The following is a 15,019-nucleotide window of genomic DNA, read 5'->3' on the forward strand; positions in this document are numbered from 1 at the left end:
AGGGCCTCCCATCTTCAAGATGGCGAGAGCCCGGAGATGTGCTTCACCTCGCCTCCCCCACCTGAGGGGTGGGGTGGGCAGGCTGGCACATCCCCTGTCCTTGTATGGGGTTTCCGGCCAAGCTTCCTGCCAGAGTGGGGGGTTGCAGTGGCCTGGGGAAACTCCAACTGGCGGCATGCCTTTGAAGCTTCCCTTTGCTCATCCTGGGGGAGGAGATTTCTCACCTCACCCAGGATGTGCATTGTTGCAGGCCCGGGAGAGCAGGGGCTCTCCCACCCAGGGGTCCAGCAACGTGTCTGCTGTGTGGCAGCCTGGGCAGCCTCAGAGCAGACGTGGATTGCAAGTTAGCTGTAAGGGGGCATCTTCTAAGATGCCCTCTGGGGTGCTTAGTACATTAAATCCTACACTGGCATCAGTGTGGGTTCAATGTGCTGAGAAGTTTGATACCAAACTTCCCAGGCTTCAGTGTTGCCAATATGGTGCTGTGGAGCTCGTGTTTGACAAGCTCTCAGCACCATGTATTCTTAAATGACAGCACTGCACTTACAGTGCCCAGGAATGGACCCGGGTACTGTAGGGGCACAGGGCTCCTGCTCCTGTGCCCACACCATAGGCGTAATGCACCCAGCTAGAGGGGTGGCTGACATATGCCTTGGCAGTGTAGGTGATGGGCATGGTACACAGTGATGTGTGCCATGTCGACTCTTTGTTTTGTCCTGCACCCAGACACTCAGCCTGCAAGGGCAGTGTGTGTGTGTAAGGGTACAGGGCCTCTGAGGGTGGCACAATGAGTGCTGCAGCCCTTAGAGGCCTTCCCTGGTCACAAGGCCCTGGGTACCTAGGGTACCATTTACTAGGGGCTGACATGTGGCTAGGGTTTGCCAATTTGGAGTTTGTGTGGTTTAAGGAAGGAACATAGGCCCTGGGCACCTGATTGGCAGGAACCCAGGGTACACTCAATCGAAGTACATTCAGCAATTTAGCAAAAAGTGGGGGCATACCATGCAAGAAAGATGGCACTTTCTCACACCCGTACCCCCCACCTAGAAGGGGTATTACCTCCCAATTGCCCCACGACTCTAAATATATTCGTATACGTTGTACACACACACACACACACACACACACACACTCACACTCACACTCACACTCACACTCACACTCACACTCTCTCACACACACACACTCACACACACACACTCTCTCTATCTCTTATATTCTCTCTCTCTATCTCATTCTCTCTCTCTCTCTCTCATTCCCTCTCTCCTTAATAAGGGGTATTACCCCCCAGTTCCCCTCACGTCTCTGAATATATTCGTATCCCGCCCTTCAGGTGAGAGGCCATCTTCATGAAGTGGTATATTTAGACGGAGGGTTAGCTCCACAGGAGCCGTGGCGTTTCCGTGCCCCCTCCGCCCTCCCATGCCTTAAACCTGTTTATAGTCCGCCATCCCTACCAGGCGAGAGGCCACCTTTATGAAAGGGGTAGCTTCAAAAGGATGGGGTCACTCTCAGCAAGCACTGCCAAGTTCTCTGTGCCCATGTCTCCTGCCTCCCGCGCATCACACAGCCATACCCCTTACCGCCCCTCCCCACCCCTGCGTATCCGCCAATCTCCCTGGTGAGAGGACATTTGGGGGCGGGGGCGCCTCACTCAGGAGTATTTGCTTCTCTGTCACCTCCCTTCACTCCCTCCCAGTTGAGAGGCCCCCTTCCGAAAGGAGATTCTTCAAAGACAGCAAGCTACGGGGAGGGATGTAAGAATGAGGTCAGCCCCACCCAGGAGCCTCCTCTGCCCGCCCCTCCTCACCCCGATTCCTTCCCCGATTGGACGTCTCCGTCTCACATCAAGGAGCAGATGGCTGGAAGCTGTCTGCTTGCCAGACATTTACCAGCCTGTGTTCCTCAAGTCCCCGCCGTGGAATAGCAGAATGCACAACCCCCAGCGAGTACGTGAAATAGCAAAATCATTATTATTTTGATCATGTTCTGTACACAACACACACTCAATTTCTTCTAGTCTCCTTAACTAATGCTAGTAAACTAAATTATACTCGTTTTATCGATCTTGGAAAGATGGCAGGCGCAGGCGGCCCTGCGGGACTTACTCCCGTCACCTGCAGGTCACACCGAAATCTCCTGAGCAGGCTTTCGGCCAATCAGGTAGTAGTAGCATCAGTGGGACTCGAAAAAGCGTAGATCTACATCTGTACTGCACGCGCGTAACCCACTCCATTATCTCTTCGGCAGACGTGTGATCCGGAAGTCGCACAGTGATCGCAACAGGTTCGTGAAAAAATACAGTGTCTGCTTGTGATCACATAAGGTTTGGTTTCTGTGCCAGGATGGGTTGCAGAAAGTCCCATGATCATGCCAAGCCAGGGATGTATTGCTCATCTGTACCCAGGTCAGATTATAACGAAGGCAGTCCTCAAGCAACCCCACAGGGCGCGAGACTGCCAGGCAGTAGGGTTGACAGCGACAGACAGGCAGCAGTAAGGGAGGAGGGACGACATACGATAAACGAGTCAGACTGGAGGGCTTGAAGAAAGGTCAGACAGAAAGGAAGTAGGGCAAGCTGGTGGGAACACTTCTAGCTAATCAATCTGGAAAGAATGGACAGACTGATAAACTAAGCAAGATGAAAGTAAGGCAGGGAGGGAAAGAATGAAGGACAATAGCAAAGAAGGGAGGCAGGAAGGGAAAAAAATCTAGAGAAGCAGGAAGGTGTTGAATCAGGAAGAGAACAACACACAGGATGTCAGGAAGGAAGAGGGTTAGAAACAAATAAGAACAGAAATAAAGATGTCGGGAGAAAGCCAGAAATTAAGATATGCAGAAAGAAAGGCATGCAAGAAACAAGACAGAATTGAAAGAAGAAATTAAGAGAAAGACCAGGAGCAGGAGTTAAGGAAGGAATCCGGCAAAGAGACCAGCACTGAAAATGCTAAAGGGTAAAATAACAAGAAAGTAACATAAGTAGACAAAAACCATGTAAATAGTCTAAGGGGACCTTTTGAAAACCTTTTTGGTCAAGTCTCTACTAACTGTGCTAAATGATTGAGAGTACTGGCCTTCAAGGTACCAAAGGGTCAGTTGATGATCACTACTATGCCAGCTGGTTGTTTAGGCAGTGGGTAGTGGCTACCGTTGCCCCATCACAGTGATTGTCCAATGATGGGGCGACGCCACACAATTAAAGCGCCAGTGCTTAAAGTGCAGCAGGGCTGACAGCTTAAATTGTAGAGTCCATGTGTACAGAGCATGTAAACATTAAAAGCCCCAGCCTACTGCATGCCAAGTCTATGGAAGCCCTTTGCAGCACAGACTGGTGTATCCCAACCTTGGTACAGGGTCTGTATGCAGCACAAGTCAAAGAGGTGCAGAAAAAGGAAAGTTTCATTAATGATCTTCCCTTACTAGTCTGTATAAGAGGGTGTTTCTCGTTCACTAAAATGAAGTATTTGGCACTTGCTGAGAGCATCTCAGCTATGCACATTCAGAGGTATTCCTTGTTTTGTTGCCTTACCCAGTCTAGGTTGTTACTTTGGCACAGAGGAGGAACTGTACAAACTAAAGGTACTTAGTATCAACATGTAAGTGTATGTGATACATGTTTGTGGCCGGTGTGGAACCAATGGCGTAACAATAGCCACTGCGGCCTTGGCATTCTGTGATTTACACGACCTCCCCCGGGCACTTACAGCTTCTTCCAGATGGTGAGTCTATATATCATCATTATCAACACCCACCCTGGGCCTGAGGATGATGTTGGAAAGTGCAGCACTTAGCATCAGCATCCCCAGACGTGTGTAACTCCTCAGTTTCAACTTTATTATGTCACGTCAGTCTTTCACTCCTCTTGACTTTTGCAGTGAGCACCTTGAGCTTGAAAATTAAAACATCCCTCTCAGCATGTGTGCGCCCCTACTCAGTGTAACAGTGTCAGGTGTGTCAGCTAGTCTATCAGACCCAAAGTTTCAGTGTGCCTGCGTGTGTGATCACGTGCTTCGGTGCACCCGTGTGCCTCTATGTATTAGTGTGTCTCACGGGGTACGTATGTTTCTCAGCGTGTGGATGCATGTGTGCTAGTTTGTAGTGAGGTTTCTATGCATGTATGTCTCTGCGGGTGTCAACAGGGGGTAAAAGACATTGTCATTTACAACGCTATTACTTGATTAATGCTTCACGAAGGGAAAAAAAAACCAATAACATTTTCAATGCCAATAGCTCAAAACAATGTTATTGCAAGACCTATTGCATTGCAAAAGCTTGTTTTCCAACATCATGGGGATTCTAAAGGAGGGGACCCAGAAATTAGCCAAAATACAGCTAAATTTCCTTTTTTGGAAAAAAGGGCTACAGAGGAGTCTGTTTTTTTTCCCTGCAAATGCTATCAAAAAAGGGGTTGTGGTGCTGAAATCACTATGTTCCCAGCTTTCAGGGACTGTGAGAAAGTGCCTTCTTTCTTGCATGGTATGCCCCAATTTTTTTGAATTGCTGATGTTCTTTGACTGATTGTGCCCTGGGCTCCTGCTAATCCGGTACCCTGGGCCTGTGTTCCTTCCCTAAAACTGCATTGAAGCCTAAACCCAATCTCTGGACACATGTCTGCCCCGGGTAAATGGTACCACTGGTACCCAGGGCACTGTGACCAGAGAAGGCCTCAGGCCCTGTACCCTGACACTCACACACTGCCTTTGCAGACTGAGTGCCATGGTGAAGAACAAAGTGAAAGTCGACATGGCACACATCCCTGTGTGCCATGGCCACAAACCACTGCCCTGGCATACATCAGTCACCCCTGTAGCTGGGTGCCCTATGCCAGTGGTGAGGGTACAGGAGCATGAGCCCTGTACCCCTACAGTGCCCAAGTCCAATCCTGGGCACTGTAAGTGCAATGCTGCCATTAAGAGTATATGGTGCTGGGAGTTTGTCATTACGAACTCCACAGCACCATAATGGCAACACTGAAGACTGGGAAGTTTAATATCAAACTTCTCAGCACATTAAACCCACACTGATGCCAGTGTGGAATTTAATGTAAAATGCACAACAGAGGGCATCTGAGATTCCCCCTGAAAATCGACCCACTACTAGTGACCTGACTGAGTGGCTGCGTAGGCTGCCACCACCAAACATGCTTCGGGACCCCTGGGTCGAGAGCCTGCTGCTCTCGGGGGCCTGAAACAATGCTCATCCTGGGGATGAGGTGGCAAGCCTCCTCCCCCAGATTGGGCAGGGTTTACGAAGGGGAAGCTTCAAAGGCATGCCGCCTTTGTGAGCCTCTCCAGACCATTTGCTGCTTTCAGCAACTGGTTCCCACTGGTTCTACCCCCCACTTTGGGCCGGAGGACCGGCGGGAAAAAGAAGTGAGGAAGGGAGGTGTGCCCACCTCTGCCAGCTCCACCCCTCGGGTGGGGGAGGAGGCGAGGTGAAGCACAACCTCGAGTCCCCCCCCCCCATATCTTGAAGATAGGGGGACCCAGCCAACCAGGAACAGGCTCCTGCCCCCTCCCACTGGAAAGTGGCAGAATAGGGGGTGTCCCACCCCAGGGAAGGGACCCATTGGTCCCTGCCCTTAACCTACCTCTAACGCCCCTAAATTTAGTATTTAGGTGGCATCCTGACCCTTGCTTTCTCAGATTAGAAACCACAAGAAAAGAAGATAAGGACCGAAGAGCCATGCAGAGCTAACAAGAGGACGACGCCCACTGACTTGGCCCCAGCCCTACTGGCCTGTCTCCCCTCGAACCTGCTTCTGCGAAATCCCTGCGTGTCCTGCAGCTAGCAACCTCACAAACCCCGAGGACCTGCCTGCCTTCACTTCGAGGACTCTATCTCCCGAGAACACCGGTCGTGTTTAAACTGCAGATTCTGGTGCCAGCCAGAGACCCTGAATCCAGCACACTCTGCACTTCCCGAGCTCGAGTGAACCAACACCACGAGGAGGTCCCCCCGGCGATCCTGAACCGAGAACCGGCGACCCCTGACCTGCCGCCAGACAACGCCTCCAGACTCAATTTAGAGGACCCCCTCCCCTACCGCAACCAGAGCAGGTAAGAAAATCCAACGTCCCAAGGCACCCCGGCGCCCCACGGCCTTGTGTGCCCAAACCAACGGTGCCTAACCAACCCACGACATCCCAACTTACCCCTCAAAGTGGTGATCGCACCCAGAATATCCTCGTCCCCGAGACTACAGTGTTTCTTCTTCCCGGAGGTTCTCCATTGGAAACAGGGCACCCGACCTCAAAACAGCACCCAGCCACCCTAGTGCCGCTGAGGTTGCACCTTTGGTGCTACTTTGGTCCCCAACTTGCCCTGAGCCAAACTCTAGGAGCTTTGCTTCCACAGCCGTGTGGCCTGCTAGCCAGCAGCCACCAACCGGAAGCCCCATATCCTCCATATGATAACATTGGGCCTCAACACTCTGCACCCGGCCGCCCTAATGCCATTGAGGGTGGCATTAGGGCCACCTAATCTCAGTGCATCACTGGCCCTGGGGGACCCCTGAGTCTAACCCTAGAACCTTAACTCCCACAGTCGTTTACTTACCTGCAAACCGATAACCTGTTTTTCTTCCATAGAATAACATTGACAATTCTCTTTCGAAAAAACTACAAAGTGGAGTTTTGAAAACTTGAAATATTCCTTAAAAGCGAAACAATAACCAAAACGCATATTCTCAACAGTTTTCAGTAAATGTCCCAGTGCTGAATTTAGGCATCCAGCACTGAGTTAGAGAAAGTAACATAAAAGTAACTTACCTGCAATTTGTAGAAAAAGCCTATTCATTCCAATGTACTGCATTTGCTAAGTGTTGCATACTACTGCTCCCCTGTAAATCAAATAAAGTACAATTCCTATAGCCTTTTTCAACTGTTCTATATCCAGTAACTTATTACTGAAAAGTATTTTATGCTTACCTGAACCAGGCTTGCTTGGGTCTAAAACATAAACAACAATATATTTTTATACAACAATAATTGGCCTAGAGTTCAGTTCTTGAGTGTGTGAATGCATTAGCTGACTGAGTGTGTACATCAAATGCTTCACAATGTCCTCTGTTACTGCCTTACTGCTCGACCAAGCTACCGCTTTAGAGAGTCAGGTTCTATCTAACTTTAACCTCTGCCTCCCTCTGGGAGACTCTTGGACTCTATACACACTGTACCTCACTTTGGTGCAGTATATATAGAGGCAGTTTCTTACAGGGGCAAGCTGACTTTTGTCTGAAAAGCATTTTTTTTTTTTACACCGTTTTGGCATTTTTCTGGGATATAGCCTATTTTTGCTATTTTTTGTGCTTTCAACCTACTTCCAGTTAATGGTAGAAATGGGTATGAAAGCAATAATAGATCTTGGAAAGCTAAACATTTTAGAAAAGTAGACACAATTCTGAATTCAGCAAGGGGTCATTTGTGTAGATCCTTCAAGGTTTCTTCATAGAAACGAACAGTTAAATATAGGAAAAATTGAAAATTAGTTAAACAGCTTTTTGTGTCAACGTTTTCACCTGTAACTTCTTCTAACTATGACAGCTGTTTGAAAGCAATATACTGTTACATTTGCTGGACCTTTCTGGTTGTGGGGATATATAGGACTTGTAGGTTCACCAAGAACTCGACGAACCCAGAGCCAATAACTGAGCAGCATCTTGCAATGGTTTTTAGGTCTCGCGCCTAGCGTTGCAGTTTGAAGATTCTCCCACTGGTGTCGTCTTTGGTGAAATATGTTAACTTGGCACACTGAGAGCACCTATATGTATTATGTCTTTAAATTTTCTTCTGGGAAATTGTTCCTTCACCAAGTGTGCTTTTCCGCTCCACGGTACATTTCCGAGGCCTGGCTGCTGAAATGTGTACATGGAACGAGTTTAGAAGCAGGGTTCAAGTTTCCACGTGTTGTGCAAACGTAAGGAGCACTCGAACTACATTTGGAATTCACAGTTTAGCTTCGCCTGGCACACATTGTAAAACTGACAGGGCACATGCGCACCCCTGAAAGTCTTGTGGACAGTTTTAGGGAGCACGTGGTGCTCATTGATTTCAACAGCATACGCAGTGATTTTCACAGGGTTGTATTACTACCATATTGGTAGCAGGTGTAGTGGCACCGGGGCCCACTGAACCCTCATTATTGCTGAATTTCAGAATGTAAACAGAGGCCAAAGGGCCCATTTGCTTCCTTGCACTCGGGCCCATGATACCTTGGCTACGTCACTGGTGACACAATTGAATTAGGACTCCTATTTCATGGTCGTACCACAGAATACTAATCTTGAGACCACACCATTGACCTCCCTGTCAGTCATAAGTGTTACTTGTGTGGTAACTTTTCCTGTATTTGCAAAGGGGAAGGGGTCCACTGGGCACCCCTTCCCTTTTGCGAGTGTATTACCACCCTCTTGAAGAGGGTGGTAATTTGCGAGTGTTTTGTGCCAGCAATTCCGTATGCCAAACATTCATACACGGGCTTGCGCTCGCGATTAGTAAGGGAACGCCCCTTCCTATAATAGCAAGTCGCAAAACCTATTTAGCGAGTCGCAAATAAATTGCAACTCGCTAAATAGGCTTTATACATGGCCCATGCTGTTTTTGCATGCGCAAACGGGTTCGCAAACCCGTTTGTGCATGCAAAAACAGTTAGGCTTAACTGTCTAAGGGCCAGATGCACATCAAAGTGCCAGATAGAGTTAAAATAATGATCAGTACCTCATTTTTTACACAAATGTAAACGGTTATACAGAAAAGCCAAACATCTTCTTGCAGGTTCAATAAATAGTGGTCCTGTTAATAATTTAAAATACATTTCATTAAGCAGCTTGTAACTTAATAAAATGGTCTGTGGTCAAAATTACGCCATGTAATATCAAAAATATTAATTGTAAAAATCTTCAACAGCTGACCATGTAAAAGCTTGCTATTTCTGTCCGGTCTTCATTGATAAAAAAAAACCAGTACTTTAAGTAGAAATAGTATTTCTGTGTAAGTGTTATCTTTGGAACTGCGGGAATTCGAGGTTCAGCCTCTTCTTTTTGTAATTCTGGATTATTTCTTAGTTACTTGTTTAACCTTGGAAGGATGACAGGCCGCAATTGACTTGCAGTTATTCAAAAACGTGATCTGCAGGTCATATTACACAGAAGAAACACGTTCTGTAGCTGAGCTGTCATTCGGATCTTATAAGTTTGTATCACTAACCTAAGAAAGGGACCCTTGAAGTGCCGCGTGGAGCCCCAAGGAACAACCAGCCAACACAAGAACTGATCTGAGGTAGAATTATTTTGTTAGAGATAAACACCTTTCGCCTTGTTGTTAACAAGAACATATTTTGCAAAACATTAATGACTGACAAACAATTACTTCACCAATCAACAAGTTACAGTTCTTGGCAAATATTAATGCTCCCCATACAGATTACGCTAAAGTAGACAGGTTAATTTTAACCAGCCCGATTCACTATTTTCGTAAGCCCACTATGTGACTCCTCTCCTGATTCTTAACATCCCCAGAAACCAGATAAAAGATCCCACCCGTAATAAGAAGGTCCCCCAAAATATTGCTTCCTCAGTCACTCAGATAATAATCTATAATAACCATGCCAGAAGTAAGCCATCCCTTTAGGGTCCTTGAACTTGTGGAGATGAGGTGGGCTGGGCAACCAGACCACTAATTGATACCTCGGTTACAGATCACACCCCTCACAACCCCAAAGAGCTAAAACAATGGAGCCCCCAGCCAATTGCAGGCCAGAAACTGCAGTGGCAGCGTCCACCATCAACCCAAATATTTGTAAGGCTCCCAAATGCGCATATTTTAAAAAACTATTTGCATAACTTTTACAGTATTAAAATTACCATATATTTGCATATATTTAATATATTTCATATCATCTGCATAACCTGCTCTGTCTTTTTGCATTTCTATCAAGTTCGAGGCATGTGGGCTGCTGAATTCATATCTGTGCATAGATTGCCGCCTAGTGTTTGGTCCGTATGTTTGCACGTTGTTGTCCTGGAAGAGTCTTCGAAGTATCCTGGGATAGGTGACTCCTCCCCTGGACTACAGTGCGCATGGGCATCCTCTCCATCCTCAGATTGTTTTTTTCCGCCATTGGGTTCGGATGTGCTTATCTTGACTCAAGTTAGGAAAAACTTTTTCTAGGCCAAAAGGCCTTTAGTTCGCGTCGGTACTGTTCCCGATCGGTATCGATATTATCTTGTTAGTTTACTAACTTCCAGAACCAACTTTTTCGCATCTTACACGACCATCGACCCGTCATCGACGATGGAATCGAGGACACCATTCAAGCGGTGTCCTGTATGTAATGCGAAATATCCCCACATCGACGTCCATCCGGTGTGCAACAAATGCCTTTCACCGGATCACGACGAATCTACATGTATGGCCTGTGCCCGATTTCGATCCAAGAAGACTCTCCGGAATCGACGAGCAGCGAGACTCGAGGCGCAGCAAGCGGCACCGGCCGACATCTTCAGCGCCGAGACCGAAGATGTTGAAGAAGTGGAGAACCTACCCTCCAGTCCCGCTTCCGAACATGACTCCGGATCGGAAGACGTCGACGAAACACTCTTTCGCAGAGATGAAGACGACACCGAGGTAGGAGACTACAATGAGGCCTTAGGGGCCGAAGAGAGTAGCTCCGGTGACGAGCAAGGCCTACCCGTACAGACTGAGGAAATCCCAGTGCAACAGTCTATGGCTCCGGTCGAGGGATCGCCTTCGGGCCTTACCCAAGACCTATCCCGCAGTTCTTCGGCCCCGCCCTCGGGCCCGGCCTCGGACATTCAGCGGCAGCCATTAATGCCCAAACCGGCTGGTTTCCCTTCTTCGAAACCGAAACCAAAAGCTGTATTGGTTCAATTGAAACCGAAACCGAAAGTGGCGCTGGTCGGATCGAGGCCCACCACACCTTCGACGCCAGCAAAACCCGTCGGCACCGAGCGCAACAAACGAGACTTCGGTGCCGAGCTTGAAGCGGCCGACGTCGGGGTCGACATACGGAAAAGGACCTTCGGTGCCACCAAACCTACTCGGCTCCCGGCACCGACGCAATCGGCTCCGACCCCAAAGGTCAAACTGCCTGCTGCGTCTCCCACCGCTTCGACGGCACCACCAAAGCCACACTCATCGAAGACGTCGACGGCCATTCCCGCCCCTCGACTCGATGACTCACCGGCGCCGAAGAAGTCCACGCCCGCCTCTACAGAACCGGTCGGCGCAAAGGAATCGAGGGCGCTCCAGGTGCGACCCGTTGCTGCGCAACGCACCAAAAACAAAACGGTCCTCCAGGACACGTCGGGCTCCGAGCCGATAAAAGCTCCAACAGCCTCTTCGGCACCAGCCAACATTACTTTTGGCCTGCCACCATCCACGGCCCCGAAACTGTTCCAAATCAGGACACGGGTCACCCACACCACGATCACGCCTGCCGAACGCTCTGCGGAGACGTCTCCATCACATCTCATCGACGCCGACACTGGCAGGATGATTATCCACAAAAAGAGAATAACTTCTGAGCCAGCTTTGGACTCCTTCCGGATCCCACTTAAGAGAAAGCTGCCAGTGGCTTCGGAACCAGTTTTTTACGAACCTTTCCATTCACCCTACCAGGATCCACAGTCCTTCTCTCCCACACACTCCGACACGGATGCGTTGGAGGACTACATGGGTGACCAAGTCCCCTACCCCGGAGAGATGGACCCTGAAGGCCAACAGGACCCTGATCAAGCTTGGGATGACCCTGTAGACCCAGGTGCACCTATGGATGCACAGGACCCACAACTCTATGGAGCAAAAACATCTCCCACAGAGGACACTGCCGCGTTCAACGCTCTAATTGAACGTGCTGCGGCCAATCATGGGGTGCAACTTCACTCTGACACCATCGAGGACGACCTTCTCATGGATACTTTCGCATCCTCAGAAACGAATATAAAGACTCTGCCCATGTTAAAGGGGGTCCTCAAACCAGCAAAGGACATCTTCAAGGAACCCACCAGGGCAAGAGTGATAAACCCCAGGATCGACAAGAAATACAGATCAGCGTCTGGGGACCCTACTTACATTAGAGGCCAGTTAGCTCTGGATTCCATTGTCGTTGCGAATGCTCGCAAGAGGGCACACTCACAAACAGGTGATGCTCCTCCCCCGGACAAAGAGTCCAAGGTGCTGGAGACCTCTGGCAAACGGGTTGCCGCCCAGGCAGCTAACATATGGCGCATTGCCAATACTCAAGCGCTCCTCGCTCGCTACGATCGAGCGCACTACGACACATTGGAGCAACTACTCCAACATCTCCCTGACCAATTCAAAGAAGGTGCAGAGATCCTCATCAGGGAGGGACAACTGCTCACAAATGCATCCATTAAGTGTGCACTGGATGCCGCAGATACAGCTGCCAGAGCCATAAACACTAGCGTCATGTTGCGACGACACGCCTGGTTGCGAATCTCCGGATTCAAACCGGAGGTACAAAATAACATCCTCAACCAACCTGTCAACCCCGACTACTTATTCGGGCCGGAGGTTGACACCACCCTAGAGAAAATAAAAAAGGACACAGACACTGCAAAGTCCATGGGGGCCCTACAAACGCAGTCCTTTCGGAGCGGCTCCTTTCGTCGCCCCGGAAATAGAGGAGCAGGTAGAGGACAGGGGTCACAGCAAACATACAACAAGGGCAACACACAAAACACCTACGATAAAAACACCCGGGGTGGATATCGTGGCTTCAGCACAAAGGGCAGAGGACGCGGCTACGGCAACACCAGGTCCTCCCCCAAGAACAAGCAGTGACGCCCTCTCCCTTCCTCCCGACCACATAACACCTGTCGGGGAAGGCTACAAAGGTTCCTGTCCACGTGGAACTCCATCACCACGGACAGGTGGGTCAAAGATATTGTCAAATACGGTTACTGCCTAGAATTAACCTCAACTCCACCCACAATACCTCCAAAAAACCGTCCTATGTCCTCAGAGCACTTAACGCTCTTACAGCAGGAGGTGCAAAGTATGCTACTAAAAGGCGCAATAGAGGTCGTACCCGTCCACGAGCAAGGTACGGGGGTGTACTCCCTGTACTTTTTAATACCGAAAAAGGACGGGTCACTCAGACCTATATGAGACCTGAGACCCCTGAACCAGTACATTCTCTCCGAGCATTTTCACATGCTCACTTTACAGCAAGTCCTCCCGCTGCTCAAGCAGGGAGACTTCCTGGCCACACTGAACCTCAAAGATGCGTATTTCCACATACCCATTCACCCCTCACACAAGAAATACCTCAGGTTCACTGTTCAAGGGCAGCACTACCAATTCAAAGTCCTCCCCTTCGGCGTGACAACAGCACCCAGGGTGTTCACACAAAGTGCCTAGCTACTGTAGCGGCACATCTACGGAGGCAGCACATACACGTCTACCCTTACCTGGACGACTGGCTCGTTCAAGCGAAGTCAGCCCAGCAATGTGCCAGCCACATGTCCCGCACCATTCACCTCCTTCACGGTCTGGGTTTCTCACTAAATTACCCAAAATCCCATCTCCAGCCCGCACACGTACAACAGTACCTAGGTGCGACTATAGACACTCTGGCGGCCACAGCTCAGCCAAATTTAGTGAGAATCAACAGCATGCAAATGCTGATTTCCAAGTTCAAACCACAACACTCCCTTCCCGCGCGAGTGTTCATGCAGTTGATAGGCATGATGGCCTCCTGCATTTTCATAGTCCCACACGCGAGACTACATATGCACCCGCTTCAGGAGTGCATAGCACGTCAGTGGAATCAGGCTCAAGGACAGTTGAAAGACCTAGTGTTGGTGAGCGGTCGGGCATACAACTCTCTGCATTGGTGGAATCCACAAAACCTTTGCAAGGGCCGACCGTTCCAAGAGCCTGTCCCACAGATAATACTGACGGCGGACGCGTCTCTCCAGGGATGGGGAGCTCATGTACTCCATTACACAGTGCAGGGACTATGGACAACACAACAAAAGAAGATGCACATCAACCTTCTAGAACTGATGGCAATCTTCCTGGCTATGACAGCATTCAAAGTACACTTGTGCAACAAAGTCGTGTTGATCCGGACGGACAACATGACTGCCATGTACTACATACAGAAGCAGGGAGGAACACACACTCCACAGTTGTCTCATCTGGCTCAGAGCCTGTGGAAGTGGGCCATTCAGAGGAACATGTTCCTCATGGCAGAACACCTCCCCGGCAAGGACAACCAGATGGCGGATCTGCTCAGCAGACACAGCCACCAGATGCACGAGTGGGAGTTACACCCATCAGTACTCCAACCGTACTTCCAGCAATGGGGTCATCCAGAGATAGACCTATTCGCCACAAGCGAAAACGCAAAATGCCAAAGCTTTGCCGCCAGGTTCCCACATCCGCAGTCGCAGGGCAATGCGATATGGATGAACTGGTCCGGCAGATTTGCGTACGCTTTTCCCCCAGCACCACTGATACCGCTGGTGGCACGCAAACTCAGACAACATTCACTGACACTCGTCCTGGTTGCTCCAACGTGGGCACGCCAGCCATGGTACACCACCTTTCTCAAACTTTCCGTGGTGCCGCATCAAAGGCTGCGGATCAAACCCGCGCATTTGACGCAGAACCATGGAGAGATTCAGCATCCAGATCCGCAACAGCTGAACCTGGCAATCTGGCTCCTGAAGTCCTAGAGTTTGGCTACCTAAACCTGCCACCTGACTGTATGGACATCATTAAGGTGGCCAGGAGACCCACTACCAGAGCTTGCTATGCAGCCAAATGGAAAAGGTTCGTCATTTATTGCAATAATAATGACATTAACCAGCTAAACGCATCCATCCAAAACATAATTTGTTACCTCTTAAACCTATACCGATGCAATCTGGCGTACACCTCTATACGTGTCCATTTGACCGCAATATCAGCCTATCTGCAGACCAGGCAGCACCTCTCTCTATTCAGAGTGCCTGCCATCAAAGCATTCTT

The 15,019-nt window shown here is 49.4% G+C and overlaps 1 protein-coding gene across 3 annotated transcripts in view; it reads left to right on the top strand.

Annotated features, from left to right (window-relative positions):
* TNPO3 (transportin 3) overlaps window positions 1-15,019 on the top strand; it is a 1,119,313-nt gene that overhangs the window by 593,541 nt on the left and 510,753 nt on the right. The window lies entirely within an intron of this gene.

Source organism: Triturus cristatus, chromosome 4_1 (genome assembly GCF_964204655.1).
Source record: "Triturus cristatus chromosome 4_1, aTriCri1.1, whole genome shotgun sequence".
Classification (NCBI taxonomy): Eukaryota; Metazoa; Chordata; class Amphibia; order Caudata; family Salamandridae; genus Triturus; species Triturus cristatus.